The following is a 21,935-nucleotide window of genomic DNA, read 5'->3' on the forward strand; positions in this document are numbered from 1 at the left end:
GAAACAACCACATAACAAGGAGGCCGCTCCTGTCGAAATTATTTCCGCATTAATTATTTAAATCATTGACATTTGCCCATGAAGGTCACAACCACAGTTCAGTGTAATTTCCAGGCTACTTATAACCACACTGGGCTCTCGGTTCCTCCTCAGCCACCACGGGCTGAATTTTAAAATATATTTGCAAGTTCATCCAGCCAGGAGTCCCAGCGGCTCCCCGGACATGCGGAGCGGAGAGCCGACGGGGGCATGCAGAGTCGGGGGGGGGGGGGGCTCCAGGACCGTCGCGCGGGTGTGGAGCTTTTAGCTCCAAAAAGATTCTGTTTTATTATTATTATTATTATTATTATTATTATTAATATTATTATTTTATCACCATATATTTACACTCGGGCTAGCGTTTATGTAACATCCCTGCCCGGATGATTCATCTGACGTTTGGGCGCGTATCTCATGTCGGTGGTCTGTGTCTGTGATGCGTATCTCATGTCGGTGGTCTGTGTCTGTGATGGGCATCTTTTCAGTGTTACACCATGGCTCCATAATTAATGAGGAAGCAACGTTGCATTAGGTTGATTTCGAAACTTCAGCCGTATGTAATGCACAGTATAAGTATCTGTGTGTGTGTGTGCGCGAGCGGGTTTACCTATCCTTTTGGGGACATAATGTCCCCATAACGTGATAAATATCCATTTTTTTCCCCCGGTTTCCTGGTCCCCATAAGGGAAAACTCTATTTTATAAAAATCAGTGACTGCTATGAAAAAACTAAAAATGCAAAAACTCTTGTATTTTGTTAGGTTACTTATGGTTATGGTTAGGGCAGGGTGGGGGTTAAGGTTGTCATAGTTAGTGTTAGCATTTTTCCCATTGAAATGAATGAGCGGTCCCCATAAGGATATGTTTACTCTACAAGTGTGTGTGTGTGTGTGTGTGTATGGGTGTGTGTTCTCCAGTATGATTTTTTTAATATCCCCTCCTGTCCCCTGGACCAGCTCTAAAGGAGGGATATGTAACTGTTAAGTTCTCTGTTATCCAGGCCTGTTACTCGCCCTGTGAGTTCACACAAAGTGATGGAGAGCCACGCAGTGGGGAGCGGACAGGCGGCCGGCCGGGTGGGCGGGTCTGCCACCGGCCTGCTCCCGGCTCGGGTGGGCGGCGACGCCATCGCCCGGTCCCCGCCAGTGGGTCCGTCTCCAAGTTCTTCAGCAGGAAATCGCAGACATCCCGCGACTCGCGGACACCAGCAGCAACGCCGAGGTGCCGAAGTCGCCCCCCCCCGTCTGTTTTCTTGTTCCGCTCTCCACTGGGAGAGGATCCGGCACCATGAAGCGGGCTTACACGTTCGCACCCGCGCCCACGCGGCCTGACGCCCAACGCCCACGGTATTGACGCGTCGTCACCACCACGCGGTCGCCGGGCACGCCACCAGCCACCGAGCGTTAACGCTCCAACGCTACCGCTTGCAAACATGGGGGTGGTGGAGGGGAGTGGGGGGGCTCGCTGGCGCCCCCCACCCGTCCCCCCCGCCTGGCGAGCCTCATGCCTCCAAGATGTAAGACAATATTATAATTTAACAAAGCGGCCTCGTGCTAAACGGCGCTAAGCCCTCGTGTGAATCTCAAATCATATTCTAGGTGGTTTAAGGAGTTGAGGAGGTGGGGTGTGGGGCAGGGGGAAGAACAGGGAGGAAACTAGGACAAGGTACAGACCCACGAGAGAGAGAGAGAGAGAGAGAGAGAGAGAGAGTAAAAAAAAAAGGCAATTCAGTGGAAACCCACAGAAAATGTGTTTTTAATTCCCTGCCTATCACAGCTTGTGGCTGCTGCACGGGGCTTCAGATAAGATTAGTTGGTCGGCTGCTATCAGCACCTCCACATTTCCCCCGCGGGGACCGTGCTGACAGCGCCGAGCCGGAGGCTTGTCTGAAGATTAACACCAGCTAATGATTATACACTGAAGCTTTGCAACTGTCGGACTAATAGGATTAAGCTGTACCAGATGCAGGTCCCTTGCTCAGGTTAAAAATGCACTTTTTACATTACAAAGTCAGGCAGATCCCTTTGAACATGCAATGAATATGGATGTTTTCAATTATCACAGACTTCCAGGGCTATACCATCTAGTAAATTAATCCCGTTAGAACAGCAGAAAAAAGGGGGGGTGTGAACGCATGGGGGAAGGAGGCGGGAGCTAATGGTGGACAGGATTTATCTGTGCAGCTTGGGGGAGGGGGGGGGCTGTATTTTTTAATCTGAGGAAGAGAATTTCGGTGTGCCGTGTAATAATCTCCCCTTTCTGTTGCTCTCCAAATGGAGGCGATTCCTGGCTCGTTCTGTCTGGAAACAGGTAGATTATACTCTGCATGAAAGGCTCTTTAATAAGCATCGCAAAGCCCTTTACGTCTATTTAATTACTTGGGGAAAGAGCAGTGCACCGTGTCATTATCATCTGCATTATTTTTACACTTTATGCCCATTTGCAGGCCTGATGATTTAGAGTGATTGGAGTGCCGGCAGTCGGGGGGGGACGGGGGGGCTCCCTTGGTTTGCTGTTGGAATCCGCCGCCTCCAGATTTTCAGAAATCTCTGGCAGATAATTGCAAAGGCAGCGCTGAGGTTAACCACAGCACACTTCCAGCGCCGGATGGCTTACCTTACTCCCTTATAGCCAGACGGAGGTCACGCGGTATCCACCGGACATCCGATGAGGCCGGCGTATCTCAGACGGGCTCCGTTACTTCACTCGAGCAGGAGCTGTTCAGAAGTCTAATGGCTTTCATTAACTTTGCTTGATTAAAGTACCAGTTACTTTACTTCTTATTATATACATGAAGGTAAGGGGAAGGAGGTCAGGGATAATGCTGGTGGACATGCGAGTCAAACACACAGTCCCTCCATCCACACACACACAGAATAGGTATCTATATCTTTGTGGGGACTCGTCGTCCATTTCTATGGGCATAACACTTATCCCAACTATGACAACCTTAAACCCTATATTAAACTAGTGGCCAAATTTGTGGAAACATAGCATTTTTGGCATTACACTTTAAAAATTACTACACAAATATTGGTGGTGATCTTTATAAACAATAAAAAGAATGTTACAAATATCATACATTGGACGATTAAATAAGTAACTGGAGCAACGGTTGAATAAAGTTCCACAATCACAAAAATTTTGGTCACTAGTGCATATTTGGTCCCATGGGGTATACGGTCCCATAGGGTAACATATACATGAGCACACACACATACACACACAAACTAATGGCAGGTTATTTACACTGCATGTCAGACTCCACACATAGACCCAAATCAGGAATGAAACCCATATCCTTAGTGATGTGGGGTCAGCACTGAGTCATTCTACTTCTACTTGAAAAAGGCATGAGCGTTATTCATTTGACCCTCTTTCATATCAATACCACCAAAGTGGATGATTGCTGGATTACATGAAAAATCAGTTTCGTATAAAATTGATTCTCAACACTTATTTTCTTGTGAGTCCCCATCACTGCCGTCCATCAACACGTCCTCCTGAACCCGTGAAATAACAATCTGAATGGCTGCCGCAACCTTCACTTTCACGCAGAGGCTAAACTCGCCGTTCGAAAAGTAGAACGATAAAACGAGGATTAAATCATCGTCTTCACCATTTTAATGCATCCTTTGAGCGGTGCTGTAATGACCACGAACTATGTCATTATTATGAATGTTATCTCTAAACGCCTCAGAGTTTGATAGAATACATAGGAAACTCCAGAATTCTGCAGAAGCAGGTTTCTGCCTGACGCTTCAGATCCGGCGACTTGAGGAGACTCGGTGGACAAGGAGAGCGGAGTGAGCCGTCATGTCGGGATATACAGGAAGGCGGTACAAGTTGGTGTCACCATGGGCCTTTTCACCAACAGGTCGTCTACACGCAACACGCGGCAAAGCGAACAATCCGGGAACACAACAAGGCCGAGCTTCGGAAGAATCCCACAGCTTCTCATTCCGCTCACGACAGACGCCGTGGGATTCCGAGAGAAGGGGAGAGAGAGTTTATTGTTACCTGGCCGATGTTTAAAAGTCTGCAAACAACCATGGGATGAAAACAACTAGGAGTGCTACCCTTGACAGGCGGGGGCCGTTAGCGCTCGGCGGCGGGCTAATCGCTGCCTCTTGATTGAAGTGCTTCTTTGTGCATTTGCTTAAACGTTCCAAGGAGAGATGCGGAGTACTGTTGGAGTGCTCCGCTACATCACAGGCACTGGGAATAAAAAAAAAGACAAATAAATAAATAACCAAAAGCACGATGCTTCTATAAAGCCGGTTTTTATTTTGGGTTTCTTTGTAACAAAGACGTGCTTTAACTAGACCCAGTGGGATTAACTTGCAAAACCCGCTCCGCGCATGAGAACTTTATTGAGTTCTCTCTCTTTTTTTTTTTTGCTTTCTCAGAAGACCGCAGGAATGTTCTTCTAAGCATGCGATGTAAACACATCTCTTGCGTGGAACATGAGTTTTATATTGCGCAGATCTGACTCTGATTAAGAGAAGTGCATTTTTGTTACGAGCCCCCTGTTGCGTGTCATGGAGTGAGAGCCGGTCGTTTCAGCAGGCTCTAACTGTACATGTTTAATTCAGAGGCAGAATGTGCTTTAACATGTACCTCATAAAGCACAAACGTGAACCATCATAGATTTTTCTGAGATTGTCAACCCGTCTGTACATGGACAGACGCGTCTGTGGCAAGACCTGCCTAGGACTGTGGTAAAAAAAAACTATATAAGCTACGTTTCTAAATGCCATGTCAGGGGTAAAAATTTCGATCATACTGTCCGTCAGAAAATCATTATGGTGTTGTACCCTACCGATGACTTTCGAATGAACATTGACAGCCCTTTGTCCACGCTGCAGGTAATACATTCTCACATAGACTGTACATGCGCTTGTCTTTCATTATGCAGTTGCAGTCTTGAATGCCTGAAGGTATCACTTTTTGCATCCTAATTTTCCCATGAGGATTAACCAAATTTATGTGGAATCTACAGTAAATTTTGAACAAATGAACTAAATGCTACTTAATGAATTACTGAGTTGTGGAAACATTGACCAATAGACAGAAATTATAGCATCTTAAATGGCAGCACGGCTGTGGATGTGTTTGGACGAAGGCCTGGATATCTGTATTTTCACCTGTCATAGTATGTCATATAGGACCAGGACAAGGAAACAGGCCTGCCATTGGACAAGGGCTCCAAAATGGTTTTGTAATCATTTACCACATGACCTCCTTCTAGTTAAGTCCATTAGCAGTAAGTGCTGCTTGCATTCTTACTTTTTCCTTCTCAAGTAAATTTGTGGACGCGGCACCGGGATAAATTCCCATGGTTCTGTTATTTTATTCATTTTGCAGCTGCATCACTCTGCTGCGACAGGCGGGTGGCGACGCCAATGGCACTCAGGGCATCGTGGCCGTGATAAAGGGTGAGCTTTGTGGAAAGAAGCTCGCTGATCTGTTGTCGTTTCACACGTGGGCTCACTGCATGTGATATGCTCCCCCCCCACAGTTAGTCACGCTGGGACACCTGGAGAGAGTGACACGCTGCTTACCTAGTCGTCCACATCTGCTCATTTTCTGGTGAAATCGTGCTTTAAAAAAACCACCCCCCTTGTTTCACCATGTAAGATAATCAGGTATGATTGCGAGAATTTATTCTGCGGGCTAAAAACCCTTGACAAAAGATAATGGTTCACTTTCGACTTGTTTCCCATTTGCAAAAATGCACACAAACGATCCCTATGTGTTGAAATTGTAGTTTATCACAGCTTGATGCGAACCGACCAATCAATAGTCCTGAATCCAAAATTTCATTCAAATTCCCTTTTTTTCCAATACATCGGACTTATAGGCATTGTAATTATATATTATAACACAATGCACACTATGAGATATGACACATAAGATCGGGCATATACCTTTAAAAACACACATACACATGATTACGTGGATAAGGACACGGGGAGAGGTGAGCGTTTCGGTCTGATTCTGTCTCCCGTTTCGGACATGTCAGACTTCAGCTGGTGGCGGCAGGTCGCAGCGGACAGCTGCGGCCAAAAGAAGACCCATAATGTCAACGGAAGGCGTCACGCAGATGTGAAATAGGTCAGATAATTACCGGAATGCTATGCTGACATTTCCCAGCAGCCCTCCCTCCCCCCCTCTCTCGCTGACTCGCCCGGCGTGCTCGCTGGCCGAGCATGCTAATGCAATGTGACTAACTCCTCACACACCTTCATGTCCTCTAATTATAGCCGCCGTGCTCCAGGGAGTCGCCCCAGCCTGCCGATTGACTCCTCAAGCACTTAATTATCTTCTCACTCAGGTCCATTTCTTCGGCGCTGTCAGCATCGTTCGTGTTTGTATCCCGAGCATCAAGCCGGGGACAATTAAGCCGGTCGATATGCCGGAGAGCAGAAAAACAAGCCGTGTGCGTTTTAAGTGCAGCTGTCTCCAGTCCAGCTCGTTCCTGCTGGCCGACGGCACCTTCTCAGTCCTGCTGACGTCGCCCAGGATGAAATTAAAAGCTGAATTTAGACAAGGGCATGGGTACGATCAAACATCGTAAATGTCTAATCTGACTGGAAGCAGCCCGTGTTTTGGACCAAAGATACTACTCTGCGGATTTAACATCCTCCACTAGGCCGCAAAGATTGCTGGGTGATCTTGATAGATTTTTTTTTTTGGGACATAATAACCATCATCATTCACCGAAAGGGTAACGTCGTGTGGGGCTGGATAAGTTACCACTCAGGTGGAGGTCCTCCTGGAATATATGCTGAGATTGACCAAAAGGGGGCGCTCTCCTTCCTGACTCAAAGAAGGCTGCAGCGGTCCTTATGATTTGCCAGAGGCAATATCACCCCATGGGATGGGATGTTAAACCAAGACCCGACTCCCTACAGTCATTAAAGATCTCGTGTCATTCGGTGCCAGTGGGACAGGCATTAAGCAGAATGTCTTGTCTAAACTCCTGGTCTGGATGTTTAATCGTTGCCATGGCAACAGAGAGAGAGAGTTCAGGAGAGAAATGGTTGCTGTACATCATGCTGCTTCCGTATACACATTAGCAGCCAGTCGTGATCTAAGCGCTAACAAACGTAGCTACATGCTTAAACTGAAATGATAATAATTTTGTCGTTTAACTGCAGGCATTGAGTTTCCTGGAAGTTTAATTGTTTTGTTTTGTTTTTTTCTAAAAAAATCCAATGTTTAATTTAACATGTTTTCAATAATTAATTATGTCATTTCTTGGCTTGTCAGCCAAGAGATTACTAGCAGTATAAAATACATCTGAGGTAATAGTAGGTGCACACGACAATGGCATTTTTCTTCCACACCTTTAAAAATGTCATTTCTCTCCCACTAACATGAATGAGGCTTCATGTAAAAAGGGAAAAAACAGTCAACATCTGTGATACAGAAGGTTCGCTAAACAAAACAAATGGGATGCTGTCACGGACTGAGATAAGGCAGCGCGGAGCAGTTTATGAGGGAACAAATGGACTGGAACCACATGCAAAGAAGCATAGGATTGAGTGCAACGGTGCTACGAGGTGTGGCCGGTGTGGAACCGACCTCTTCCTCCCCCTGGAAACAGATTGGGGGGGGGGGGGGCAGCAGGGAGGTTGCCAACTCCAAATTCCTCAACTTGACTACATGGAAGTGACCAATGGATGCCAAAGAGAGACGTAGCTGAAAATATTATCTCCAGAATAGGCACAAAAATATGGTCCCCACTAAACTATGCAGAAAATAGGAAAATAAGCAGGTGAGGCAAATGGATTTGCGAGGGCCGAGGTTAAGAGCAAGACAGGGATCATAATGCATGCTGCAGAAAATTCATACCATCGTCACTATGATTACACTGTCCTAGTTTGGGCAATAAGACATTATGCATTTTAAATGCACCATTTTTAAGTACTTGGGCCCTGACTGCTTGATGATAAGACCTGGGGTAAGGACTGCAGCTGAAGATCAGTGGCTAGGATCAGCACTTGCCTGTTTTTATTGACCGGTTTGCTCACACTCTCTTAAGATGCTTCTGGATCTTCCATAGACTTAGCTCAGCTTAGACCATGCAGCAGGAGCTGAGGCCAGACTTTGACAGTCCCCCATCGGGACATTCTGCTTCTTACTCGTAAGCCCCTGTCCTTTAAACTCCCGCATCCGTAGCTTTGTGTTCCGGATCACGGTGCCGCTGAAAGGGGAATTTACGCGTAAGTGTTTCAGGTTTAAGCTGAACGGGGCTTTCCTCCAGTATTTGTCTTTACTTTGCACAGCTTTTCCTTTTTTATACTTGGTCCTAACAAGAGGTCCACTCCTTGGAGTCTGCAGTGATGTTGCTGCCAGCAACCTTCAGCAAGATGGTGTTGATGAGGTGAAGCAGTTTGGGGTCAGTAACACCCATTATATTCACTAACTGGTTCCAGTTTGGTCATATCTATCTGCAAGACCTTCTGCCGCATTTGCTCTCACTCGGCTTCCTCATTAAAAGCCAACGGAGGCGTTCATTTTCCCTCCAAAACCATCCGACACCCCTCTGAATGGCTATTTAATAGATATGCCCTTCTGTGAATTGTGTGCATTTTCAGCACCTAAATTTGTATAGATTTCCCCTGGCAAAGAGTTTGAAAAGTGGACCAATTATGATGCTACAGTTTTATGTTCAAGTCAACTATTTATAATTTAAGGTTTTCTTTCTTTGTGTCAGAGGTAATAAATACAAGAAAAAGGAATTGTGAGGTACAAATAACAAGACTTAAAGACAAATTGGAAACACAATTAAGGGGTCTGAAGACTTCTGCAATGCAGTGCTTACATATTCAGTACCTGGAGGTTAGTTTCATTACCCATGATCCTGAATACGACAAGTGGGTGCAGAACATGGAGAGATGGAGAGATGGATTAAGAGCCATTTTTCCTACCCCATGACATTCTGCCCAAATCTCTCAGAGTATCTGTGTTGTGATACCATTTGTAATTAGTTTGTCATTTCTTATGAAATTAAAAATTCTCTTATTCAGCTTCTTTGGAAATTCCGGCGTGTTTCACAGACGAGGCACGACAGCCTTCCTTTTCCCATCATTTTCAAGATTCATTTTTTTGGGAACAACCTTAAAAAAAAGCTGAACATAGAGACACGTTCTCTTGTTATTTGCCTGCCCTGCTTGTTCTCCCTGCCGCCATGTTTTGGCAGCGGTGAGGAGTGTGACTGATTTCTGGCAGGTGGGCGTGTCTCACACGTTTGACCTTTGCTCTGGACGCGAGGGTACGCCTGGGGAGGGACGTGCTTTCGATGTCTCTTTTAGGGCGAGTGAGGGAGCAGAGCCCACCCCCACCCCTTTACCATGTGCTCAAGGCTTTTCTGTTACACACATATACGCACACACAGGTTTGTAATTATATCATTGTGGGGACTCTCCACTCATTTCTATGGGGAAAACTCTAATCACATGACGACCTTAACTCCTACGCAGCCCTAACCTTAACCATCAGTAACCAAAGTAAATACGAGAGTGCTGGCATTTTTTGTTTTTTGATTGCATTCACAGATCTTTGTGGGGACCTGAATAACAGGTTTTATCGCATTGTGGGGGACATTTGGTCCCCACAATGTAATATAAACCTAATCCACACACACACGCAAGCACAATAGCCCTGATTGATGGAGCGACAGGTCAGGTCTGACTGCAGGGGGGTCGGGGTGGGGGGAGGGCGTACCAGACAGACAGCAGGTTAGATTGTGTTTATGAGGCACCAGCAGCAGAGCCGGAACGAGGTCTAATGGAAATGGAAGGTTCCAAGTCCTGTCGCCAGCCTCCCCGATTTATTTCCCTAAACGTCGGGGCTGACGAAGGTTGACCCACCCCTCAGAGGTCTGAGATACGTTGTAGCTATGGAAACAGGTGTTAAGGCGCAATGAATTTTAGGTCATGCTGATCGCAGCGTTCGCTGATGGCCGCTGCAGTGGTATCAATCTTCCTGATTTAATGCCATGCATCTCATAGACTCCACAGCCAGGAAGCAGACACTCTGCTTCCGCCATGTTTCTTTCCCCTCCAAGAATAGACCTCCTCTTTGGACAGGAAAAACAACCTCCATCAAAAAAGGAGAAGCGTTAAAAACAAGCGTTAATAACACAGTGCAAACTCTGCTAATAATGTCTTACCTCTCTTAGGAAGCGTCACCCATATGAAGGTTTATCCCTGAGTAAAACACACTATCGTCTGTAAAAAAATTTGCATCAAAAACAGCAACAGCAGATATAGCTACAGCGGGCTATGGTATGTGGGACATAATTTATGGTATTGCAGGAAAGTGCATGAGGTAACATAATCAAGGGGGTGGGCTAGGTGGGGGGGGGGGGCACTCTTCTCCCATAAAAGATTAATCGCTGCGCCAATTCTGTTCCAAAATATTTTCATAACCTTGAATTTAGACATTTGCCATCCCATAACAAACATTACAGATTAATGACCAGCATCCTGCAACAGACGCGGACAGAGCGACCCGTGGGATGGGGGTGTCTGTCACCACTCACCGGCCACCCCAAACCAACGCAAACCGACCCAAACCCACCCCCCACCCAACAAAGCTCATCACCTGCACCTAACGGGCTAATTTCAGAAGGCGGCACAGCAGTTCTGCCAGGAGCCTGCTGCAAACAGAAGGGGCGCTGTGCGGGGGCGGCATCAGAGCCAGCCCCCCCCCCCGGCTTGATTAGCCGCGGGCCGGTCCCATTAGCGGCTGCCGGGACGGCGGTTTGGAGCTCCTCCAGCAATCTCACCTTTAAATAACTGGATTTATTTACAGTGTGCGTGGTGCTAATCGCTGTGTCCTTCAGTCGCTCTGTTTTCAAGGAGGGAAAAGCTGTTGCTAAGCATTTCGAAATGACAGCCCTGGGGTTCATTAAAAATATGGCAAACATTTGCTAAGCCCATTAAGTTCTATCTGGGAGTGTGTATCAGATTTCCCTCCTGCACGCTGAGCGTGACCAAACATGTATTACCCCCGATGCTATTGAACGGCTGATACAGCTCATAGACAAAACAAAAGGCCTGTTTATTGAGGGGGGTAGAAGGTGTCCTATAGACGGCACATGGTAACGGGCGCTGTGAGGCCCCATCTGCCCCTGTGGGGGGCGCTGTCCTCCTCCCAATCCTGCCGTATCTGCTGGGTCTCACACCAAAATGTCACACAAGTATACAAAACCTTTATATCAGTATGTTTAAATACCTTTGCTTAATTACGCTATTTCTGCACATGTGTATTAAAGTTGAGGGAATGGAAGGATTTGGGGAAGAAGGTTAAAATGCCCCATGATCCAAGCTTGACTTACAAGGGTAAACCAACAAGTCCAAATCGGACCAAAGCATATATGTTTAGTGCTTTCAGAGCCACAGCGGTTTAATTTAGCCCCCGCCCCCAGACCAACCCCCAGTAATTCTAGTGGTACAGCAGCTTCAATGTCTATGTAAATTTTTTTAATAGAATTACCCAGGAATTGCAGCAAGCATGCGCCGCTTTCGCTGCATTCAATGGCTGTGGTGGTGATAGACATGGAGCTGGAGGTGTGGGGTCAGCTGGCCTGGGCTTTGGCAGATCGCAGGCGCTGACACGCTATCTGTCTTCACCTGAGCCCTCCAAACCCCCCCATGCGGACAGGCACCAGGGACAAATTCATAAATAACTATCAGGGCCACGGGTTGGGAATGCAGGCAGCTGTACCGCTAGAACTGCATGCATCTGCATGTTGGGTCTACCTCCGCCCAGCCCGATGTTAAGGTTATCGTCGGCAAAACGCGGACATCGCCGCCTCGCCGGCCATGGTGACGGTCGTCACGGTGCTTGTGTGAAATTTGTTTGGCTTGTAACTTCCTTTCGGCAGTTTACTTTCCTTCCCTACTGCACGAAATCGCGCAGGAGACTCTGAGCAGGGAGAGGAATGAAGTTTGGATGAATCCCGAACATCAGGGTAATCTGCCTCCGGTCTCAAACATTTCAAAATGGCAGACTCCTTTGTGCCGGTTTATCGTGCTGCCCAAGCGGCCGGCGTTCCGGATGCTTCTTTATGGGGCTGCCAAAGATGCGCTGCTTCCTTGCGCGCCTCGGGCGGCCGCCTGTTCCTCGCCCTCCTTTTCACGCTGCCAAAAAGGGGCCGCCCTTTTGTGGAGCACAAAGAGAGCCTGCACCGGGCTCTGGCGACACGCCCGCGATAAACGCCAGCTCTCCCTAAAGCTCCCATTCAGGCCCTTCATCCTAACGGACCGTACCAGGCAGGTTCGCGGGCAGGCTGCTTGCATTCACTCATGGGCCAGAACAAGGGGCCTGGTCACAAACAATGCCCTCCAATGTCTTCGAATGTGCACGTGGGGAGGGTGCTGTTTCATTCACACGACAAATTTCCCATAAATAACTAATACGGAATTTCAGGCAGTATCTTGAGCGAAGACAGCCAGCCCATGGTGGCTAGATCACACTGCCTAGGACTCAGCTGGCATTTTGCAGCTTATCCTTTCCAACTACCGGCTTCCGGAAGCACACCGGCAAGTGGCTCCCAGCTTTTTGTTGCGTGTAAGAAGTTACTGCACAGCACGCTTCGCTGTTTCATTGACGCCAGTTGCCTAATTATGATGCACTCTAGCGATAGTCGGGCTCTTTCCTGCAGCCAGGATGGAGCCCAGAAAGATCCCACTTAGATGCAGTTCTGCAGGCCGCCGAATTGTAAGACCCGTGTAATTGACTGTGTCACTGGGGTTCATCGCAAGTCGCACAGAAATGGGACAAGTATGCCCGACGCCCCCCCCCCTCCTCCCAATGCAGGAGGGGAACATTCAAAATAATGCGGCTTTTTGGTTGTACAAAAGCAGCTGATGCACAGCTTTTCTTCCATCTGATACCGCGAGCCGATAGGCCCGTATCCGTAGAAGTATTCCGAAACAGTTCACTTATTAACAGCTTCCACGAATGCCATTAGTCCGCTCTTCCGAGGATGGCTTTCTTAATGAGCTCATGTCTCCCCAGAAAAGAATCATAATTGCATCCTGCTTCTTTTATGAAAGTAAATTCAGGGAGAAGGGGAAAAAAAATGTAGTGTCTGGTCCTGAATTAACAGCACATTGTGCCCAACTGGAAGGAGCAGGAAGAGGGATTAGCAGAGAAGCTTCTATTTAGATACAAGATATATAGGTGCTAATTGGCTAAGTGGCACCTATAATTAGAAGGCTATTGAAGTGATTTCTGAGTACATTCGAGGTCATAAAAAGGCATTTTAATGGCAAAGTATTAATTTAATCCTGTGTGCAGTATGGGGTGGCGAGGAAGGGAGAGGCAAGAACAATAGGGGAATGAACTTGACGTTTACCATTACAGGGCCATGAAGTGGAAAAGCGGATAAGAAATAAGGCCCGGTACTGCCTGGTAAGCACGTACCCCTCACATGGCAAATTTACGGAACTTTCCGGAGCATCCGGGTCAGGCCGAAAGCAGAAACGGGGCCCCCGCAGCCTGGCCCCGTATGGGGGGGAATGGCCTCCAGCACACTGAAAACAATCCTCTTTATTCTACTGGTGAGTATTTACCAACAAAAGATTACCACTGACCCATCAAGTTGCCCCCCCCCCCCCCCCCCCCCCCCCCCCCCCGGTGTGTAGACACGGTTGTCGGGCAAGCCCATCTTCACTCGGTGCGAGTGGCGGCCCCCCCCATGCCGGAGTCACGTTATCAGCTCTGATTACCCAGAGCCAGGAGGATTACACATGGCCCCGGGAACGGGGCTTAGAGAGCCACAAGCTCAGGAACCGACAGGAAATTCATGATGAAAAAAACAACCCTTCCCCCCCAAGCAAAGCACCCCACTTCCAATTACACCTGCCACCCTCAGCCAGCATTTTCTGTCTGTGAGTACAGCTTCTGCACTGATGACTTCAATAGACCTTCAGGTATTTCAGATGTACCAATGTTCCTAGATCTTCCTGAAATGACAAAAAATAGCCACGGTTCCTGATGTGCTCGTGTATGTAAGGCCCCAGTGTGACACTGGGTGACACTTAGCTCTGTTCCTGGTTAGCGATCCTAGCTGTGCTGTGTTGCAGGGTTTTGGACACTGAAATTAAGGTGCAAATACTGAAATCCATCTGGAATCCTTCAGCAGGAAAACAGCCCTGTCCAAGAAGTGTTTGGGTCTATGAATTTTACATAGAACCCAGGGTTCCTCCTGTCAGTCCTATTGGCCCAGGTATGTGAACATGTACCTCTGACTCTTTAAGTGGCTCTTGGCTCGATCCAGAAGCTTCTGTCTATGACTGCGTTGGACATAATCTGCCACGGTATCACTACAAGCAACTGACACGTGAAAATGTGAATACTGACCATTTGTTTTGTGTACCTAATGTTACGGAAAGCAGCACAAAATCAATTTCTTAATCAAATAGTTGTACCTTTGACCTCATATAGCTTAAATAGAGTAAACAGAGTAAATAACAGAGTAGATAGAGGCTTAGGCATTAGCATGAGCATTATTTAAATGGGAATCTGTAATATATAGAAAATATATATATATATATATTTTTAAATGACACACTCGTCCATGTCAGAGGTGAGGAGCGTGTTTCTCCTTTTCAGGCCGCCTGAGCTCGGCTAGCTGACTCGCAGCACGAGTTAACAGCAGAAACATGGCGGTATCCGCACACATGCACTGCGCCAGTGGCCTGTTTGTTGTGAAGCACGCCGCATTATGCTAATGCGCCGCTTCACGGACGCACTCCTCTGCCCCGTCTTCATTTACATGCACCGTAATCTCAGGCCAGAAGTGTGTAATTTACATGTCCCAGCATCTCGAGGCAGAAGTGTGAAAATTAATTTATGTTACAATTACCGCAACTCATTACGATATTAGCACCTATTAAGATTAAAATCGTTGTTCAGAAGGGGGGGGGCAATATCTTTTAAAGCAGAACTCTGCTGCTGGTAGCCGGTATGACATACTCCTGATTAGGGTTATGCTTTTGTGTTTTCGTCTTCCTGCTGTAATCATTTATATCATTAAATCATTAGGTTAATAAGTGGCGATGATATCAGGGTCACCAGGCATGCGATTTGCATAAACACACTCCGGTTGCATTTTTCCGTCGCAGGCTTGTCCACTCGCACGAAGCCACCGCATTTGGTGCTTTAAACCTTTTCCCAATGCATCACCTTCTTTTAATGTTTTGACCAAGCTTCCAAAATGCACTTCACACCCAGCGCCCGTGAATAATGCTGCCCCCCCCCACCAAAAGACCCGTGTATCTCGGGGCTCACGCTAGTCTTACTCAGCGAGATTCTCCACCGGAAACTCGCAGCCGGATTTTGCTCCGTCTGTATTTTTTGGGATTCGACCACCATATTTCCTCGCAAACACACGCACGCACAGAAGGGGGTGGGCAGTCAATTTAGAAGCGGGTTTTTTGTGTTGACAGCCCTATCCTTCTCGCCACGGGTCACTGGGTCAAGAGAAATCACTTCCCAACACACACACCCCCAGCCGCAGAACCAGTGCCCACCTGCTCTACAGCGTCTCCCCTAAAAATGTGAGCAGGAGAGTCGAGAGCTAAACCCCCCCAGCAGCTGCAGGCTTCTGCACCTTCTTGTTACGCCCTTGACAGAGACACTTAATGCCGGCAAGTAAGCAAGAAAAAGCGTCCAATAAACAAATAAAGAGTGAAATGATGCTTGCTCTGACATGATAGGCTGCCTGAGTCACCTGACACGGGCATCAGCATGGTCCTGTGATGTCCAACACCCCCATCGCCAAATTCTCCCTCCGGGGACATATTGAGTTTCTGACCCTCCGATAACATTTCAGAGAGGAAAAAAAAAAAAAAACGCAGAAGGGCAGATCAGTGGTAATGCACAAAACGGTGTTGAAATACTGCGACTGCCCCCCCCCCCCCCCCCCAGAAAAACTCCGGGACGTTTTATCAGAGTGTAAGTGACAGTTAGCGATAGAGCACTTCCTGTAAGTACGCCAGCTGCAGACGGGGGTAACCGAAGGCGACTCGGCCCAGTCTGCCAGGGCCTTGTGGCTGCCTTTGGATTCCCTCTGTTTGACACGGCCATTGATTATTTTCAGTTTAAATTCCATCGGGGGCGGAGGGGGGTACTGGTGTCATACGTCTTACCTCAGGCTTCAGAAAGACTCTGGGTGGTCACTGCGCCCTGTCGGACCGAGGGAGGGGAGCGTTTCGGGTCTATACACACTGCGTCTATGGGTGCTTTACCCGAGGAATTAAGACGTGCAATGCCAGTGTGCCAGTGTGCCAGCCGCCGGTCCTATGGATGCCTAAATAAGGATTAGGACTCGACGCCACACATGACACAGAATGCCTATAAGGATGATCCGGCCCCACCAAAGTGGGGGGGGGGGGGTGGCATGTCTTCTTAATTGTTCGTGTCAGTTTTGCTCACTGACAGCTGCAGCACTTGCCAGGGATGGAGCTGACATACCCAAAGCCGGCTTATTTAAATAGGCATTGAATTCCTCTCACACGGCGCCTCTTTGCTGGGCATAAATCTGTTCATTATTAATCCCTGGGCCTGGGAGGCAGGCGCTAAGCATTGTTTACCCTGGCATCCTGTCTCCCTTTTTTAATTTATTGAATTTACCTTCCTGTAGCCAACCCAGGTTAATGGCATCTAAGTGGGTCAAAACAGAAATAAATCTGTCTATGAACACCTTCGGAAATATGAACTTCTCTGTGTAAAATACAATAAGAGGCCTTCAAGGACATTATCCAGGTAATTAACTCTGAGCTGGATCTTGTATAGCTATACATATAGGCGACGGCAGGTTTTCAAAAGGGAAAAACATCATCAGACCTTCAAAACAATGGCTATGTTATTGATTTGGCACCCGCCTCTATCTAGGACAACATACATAACTTTTTTATGAAAGTGTTCGGCTGAAACGCCCGGTGCTCGCAGCCAGAGGTCTGGCCCATTAGTCCGGCAGCCGTGGGGCCACCCAGGATCTTCAGCATATCTTCATCCGTCCGTCTGTTTTGGCTCAAATCGCAGCCAGATCCAGGATCAGCTCTGTCCACCACCGCGCTCATTAAGCTAATGACATGCTAATACATGCTAAAATATTCAATATAAATAATATATTGTAACATGCACTGGTTTTGTGGAAGGGTGGCCTTGGAGAGAGATATTTGTGATCTATCACCGGTGGAACTGTGGTTTGGCTGCTGTAGTGGTGAAGGTGAGCCTGGTTTGTGCCCCCCCCCCCCCCCGCTGAGGCAGCCCTCAGCCGTCTCCATGACGATCTGCGTGCGACTCAGAAGCCCATCGGGGGCAAAACCGCCTCCCAGATGTACCCGCCGGTTCCAGGTGAACAATTACTGGTACATTACCTTGGCTCAGCAGTGCTCGCTGAACAGGGGGTCATCCTCACAAAACTCCACCCTGCCCCCTGGTGGCAACGGACAGAAAAGCCTCGCTGGGACCGATTGCTTGCTTGCATAAATGAGCCATTTCTCAAAGATCACTTACAAAGCTGTATTTCAATTATACCATATTAACATTGAATCGGACATGATAACTTGGATAAATAATGGCATATCGCATCTTTAATTGGTACGTTTAAAATCTCCCATCAAAAACATAAAAAATAGCTATTTATCTTTGGTAATTTAGTGTTCGTACTAAAGCATAAATGCTGAACAAGAAAGGAAGCAAAAACTACAAACAACGTTTGATGGATTTATTTTCTATTAACCAGAAATTACAGCAGTGTGTGTGTGTGTGTGTGTGTACATGTACATGCATGTATGTGTGTACAGGTGTGTGTTTCAAGCCTGGTCACTGTGAGTCATCATCACAAGAGAACACTCCGGTGAAAAAAAAGAAGGAATTTCCTGAGGTAACTGTCCTTGACCCGGCTCTTTAATCGAGTGAAATTTCATCACTTTATCTAATATCATGCTTCATGGCTCTGGCTCCCAGCAATTCTATTTTAGTGTGGTCTAATGGGCAGCTGACATATCCAATCAGCACCAGACTGAACAGAATGTGCTGACACGCTGGGAGCACAGTACCCCGTCGAGAGCTGTTTATTTGGACCTGACAAGGGGAAAAATCTCCGTTATTGCCGCCTCTCTCTCCATGTTCTCGGTCTCAGCTTACAGGGCGCCTCGCGGGCTGCGCGTTTCAGGCCCCCATCACGAGGGGTCCAGCTGTTGTGTGTTTTTTTTTACGCTTCGGCAGTGGGCTGGGGGTAGGGGGGTGGGGTGCGAGTGGCCGCACTCGGCAGGGAGGTGCAGGGTGTAAAGCCGGCCGCGGTGTGAAACGCGACGCCCCGCGGGCCCATTATCGAACGTGTCAAAGCGACTGACACCGGAGGAGCCCCCCCCCCAAGCTGGGCGCCTGTCCTGGGGCTCCCTGTTTACAGAACGGTAAAGATAGCCCCCATCCCCAAGCATCTCCGTCTGCTAAGCACTAGCATGTAGCATAATAGCTTGTCCTGAGCCGGATTCCATTCCACCAACATTCATTTCAGCATGTACTTCCCCCCCCCCCGCCATGTCTGTCAATTCCCGCTTAGCCAATGGGCTTACACCAACACCTAAATATAAGCAATGTAACAATGTAACAACATAAAACGACAACAATAAGCGACAACAACTAAAGGGAGAGTAATCAAATAATAGTAATAATAATAATGTTTTTTTTTGTTTCATTACATTGCACAAAATATGCACAACACAAAGTCAGTCGTGCATTGACACAGCACCACCAATTAGCTATTACAAAATGAGTCATCCTGGGCGGGTTGACGGTCCATCGCAGTGTCTGTTCATTATGAGGAAGTGAATGATAACAGGGAACGTGACAGTGAAGGGGGGGGTGGTTACCGCGCTGCAGGTAAAGGATTCCCTGCCTGTTTTTCTGTCACTGCGTTTTGCTTTTAACATGCCAGTAGCTGTGGTTTTTGATGGCAGGTGATTATTAAGTCGAGTCTTCTGGCGACCATCGATCTCTGCACCCTAAATGCTGGATGCCTTCACTCCTATCCTGCTCAGTGTGCATCTTTGTGGTCAACGACTGCTGATGCTAGCTGCCTATTATCTGATTCTTTATTAGCAGATATCTCTGCTGCTCGGCACATTCTCAGATTCTCACAAAATGCAAAGTTGTAAAAAATAGAACACACTAGAAGGTTTGTTAAACTTGACCACCTTCCAGAATAAGAGGTTTTCTTTCTGCACTGTTCTCAATATTTCAATGTATCAGAAACAGAGTTTGATTGGCTGAGAGGAAACTCACCCGATAGGCGTAGTCAGACTAAATGTGGAAGCGTCACTTACAGTACGATATGTCCAGTACCAGTGACTGAAGGTGGGTCAGTTCCTTTTCAACTCGGCACCGTCATGAGCTCATAAGCTCATATTGTCAATGTGTCTGGGTGTGTGGGATTGTTCCAACAAGAACTGCTACACAAAGTGGACCTCTTCAACTGTTAATGTGCCTTAGTGCTAGACCAAGGGGCCTTCAGCGATAAACCAATCAGAAATGCAGGTGGGCAGGGAAAGAAGCAGAGCGGCCATTTCCGACGCCATTCACCTTTCAGCAGCCAATGACAGCCATCCAGCATAATGATTAGGACACATCTCCTGTCTCCAGGGCACTTCACACCAAATCAGCTGTTCACAGTTACGGAGCTCCGCTGAACTGCTAAAGGATTTCACAGTTACAGTGGACTCATCGCTAACTGTCGTTGGGCCTGGGGGGGGGGGGGCTGGAGTTAGCTGTTTCTCATTTTAATTTGGAGTGAGTTGTCTAACACAGTATAATAAATGAAAATGAACCAAGAGCACAGAGGCTGGCCCAGGCAGGACAGGGTACAAGGCACAGTGGTGATCAACCACAAGGTGCACACCAAGAGGCCATGGTGAGCTTAGGCAACTCATGGGAGTGTTAATTACACAAAAATGTTCTCAGGGCAGAATGAAAGGTGATTGGTTCAGAGAGATAACCAATCAGATTTTGTAGAGGAAGTGGGCCCAAGTAACTAGAGGAGGTGGGACCAACCAAACAAATGTATTGGCCCTGCCTCCTCTAGTCACTTGGGCCCACCTCCTCTACGATCTCTGAACCAATCATCATTCATTCTGCCCTCAGAACATTTTTGTGTAAGCAAAACGTCCACGAGCATTTAGGCATCAGTCAGCCTAAACTGCAGATCTTTGGACTGTGAGAAGAAACCTTAATACCCATAAAAACAGAAAAGCATGGAGAGATCATGCGACCTAAGAGCCAGCGAGGGGATCAGGTGAGCAAGTCAGGAGGAGTGAGGCCGCAGCGCTCGCAAACGAGACACCGGGAAAGCGGTTGAAAATAAACAATGCCCACTGAAGAAGCATTTTCTGCCAGGCAGAAAATTCAGAACACTTCAATTTTTGCAAGTGATTAATCCCTGCGAAATATGTTTCACAGTTTTATCGTGAGAAACATTTTTACCGAGTATTTGTAGGTCATGAAAAAAGTTGCCAGACAGAGCAGGATTTTGTGTTCATGGAAAAAACATCTACGCTCTGTTAAAAAAAAAAAAAAGAAAAGAAAACAATAGACAATCTTTACAGTGGGTGGTTTGGCAGCTGGGCAAGAGGACAGCAAATCAAAGGCAATAAATTGCAAATATTTTACCCAAAAATACCACGTCCTAAACATTATGTCCTCGCAATGCAGATTATTTAACACATTCCTGATAATATCCATGAATGAAAAGCAAAGTATTAATGCATACATTCATTAAGGTGTGAAAACTGCAGCATTACAGCACCTCTGACTATTGTCAGCTGGCTGATGTCTTTTACAAGTTCAACCAATAATAAATCAAGGTCTTTTTTGTCGTTCCTTTTAAGTAAACAGTCTTTCCCGTCAGCTCTGCCTGAATAGGGGGAAAAACAAACACGGCAGCCAATCAAAGAGCTGACATTTGGGGCTGGTGTGGCCGCAGACGGCGCTCCGAACAGGAAGGGCCCGGCGGTAGGGCCCCGGCGTGTTTGAGGGGGCTGTCGGAGCACGTCAGTGTAAACACGGAGGGTCCGACAGTAACAGGCCCTGGGCAAACACATCAAGTGTCACGGTCGCCCTTTTCCCCAGTGGACGGGCGAGCTCCCCCCACCCCCCTCCCCGCCAAGACGTCCCAGACTCTTCCATGGCTGACCTGCAGCTCCTGACATGTTCATTAAAGCCCAGCGTATTCGCATGCGCGCATGTGTACGCCCACGTCTGTGCGGGAGTGTATGTGTGTGTGTGTGTGTGTGTGTGTGCGGACTGCAGATCACATGAAGGCGATGACAGCCACAGGACAGCCGAATGAGGGGGGTGGGGGGGGGCTGCGACAGGTGCTTTTTCACTTACGCCACGGGAGTTAATATAGTTTATCATCAAAGTGGATTACGCTCAGGGGAATGTGGGAACCGGAGAGCCGAGTGGCAGATCAAACCCGGGACGCCGTCTGCCTGCCCTCCTTCATCGCTGCCCTTCAACTTGCTGCTATTGTCTGCGTTTGTCTTTTTGCTGCCAGTCATTGGGGTCTTTATGGACCGGAATGTCCCTTCCCAGCCATTATAATATAAGAAACTCCAAGTCCAGTTATGAAACACAGCTATCGATGCAAAAATAATAGCATTAATATATGTCTACAGACTAATATGGCCAAGTAAACAGAAATATACATAATACATTTCCAGCTAGCTGAGGGGCGCTGTGAGGCTTGGAGTGTTAGGACATTGTCTACCATCAGAAGGTTGCCAGTTCAAATCTCCTGGACAACAGAGTGTCGTCACCATTGGGCCCTCAAGCAAGACCCTTAATTGCCAATTGCTATTGGGACTG

The sequence above is a fragment of the Paramormyrops kingsleyae genome, chromosome 2, assembly GCF_048594095.1.
Source record: "Paramormyrops kingsleyae isolate MSU_618 chromosome 2, PKINGS_0.4, whole genome shotgun sequence".
Classification (NCBI taxonomy): Eukaryota; Metazoa; Chordata; class Actinopteri; order Osteoglossiformes; family Mormyridae; genus Paramormyrops; species Paramormyrops kingsleyae.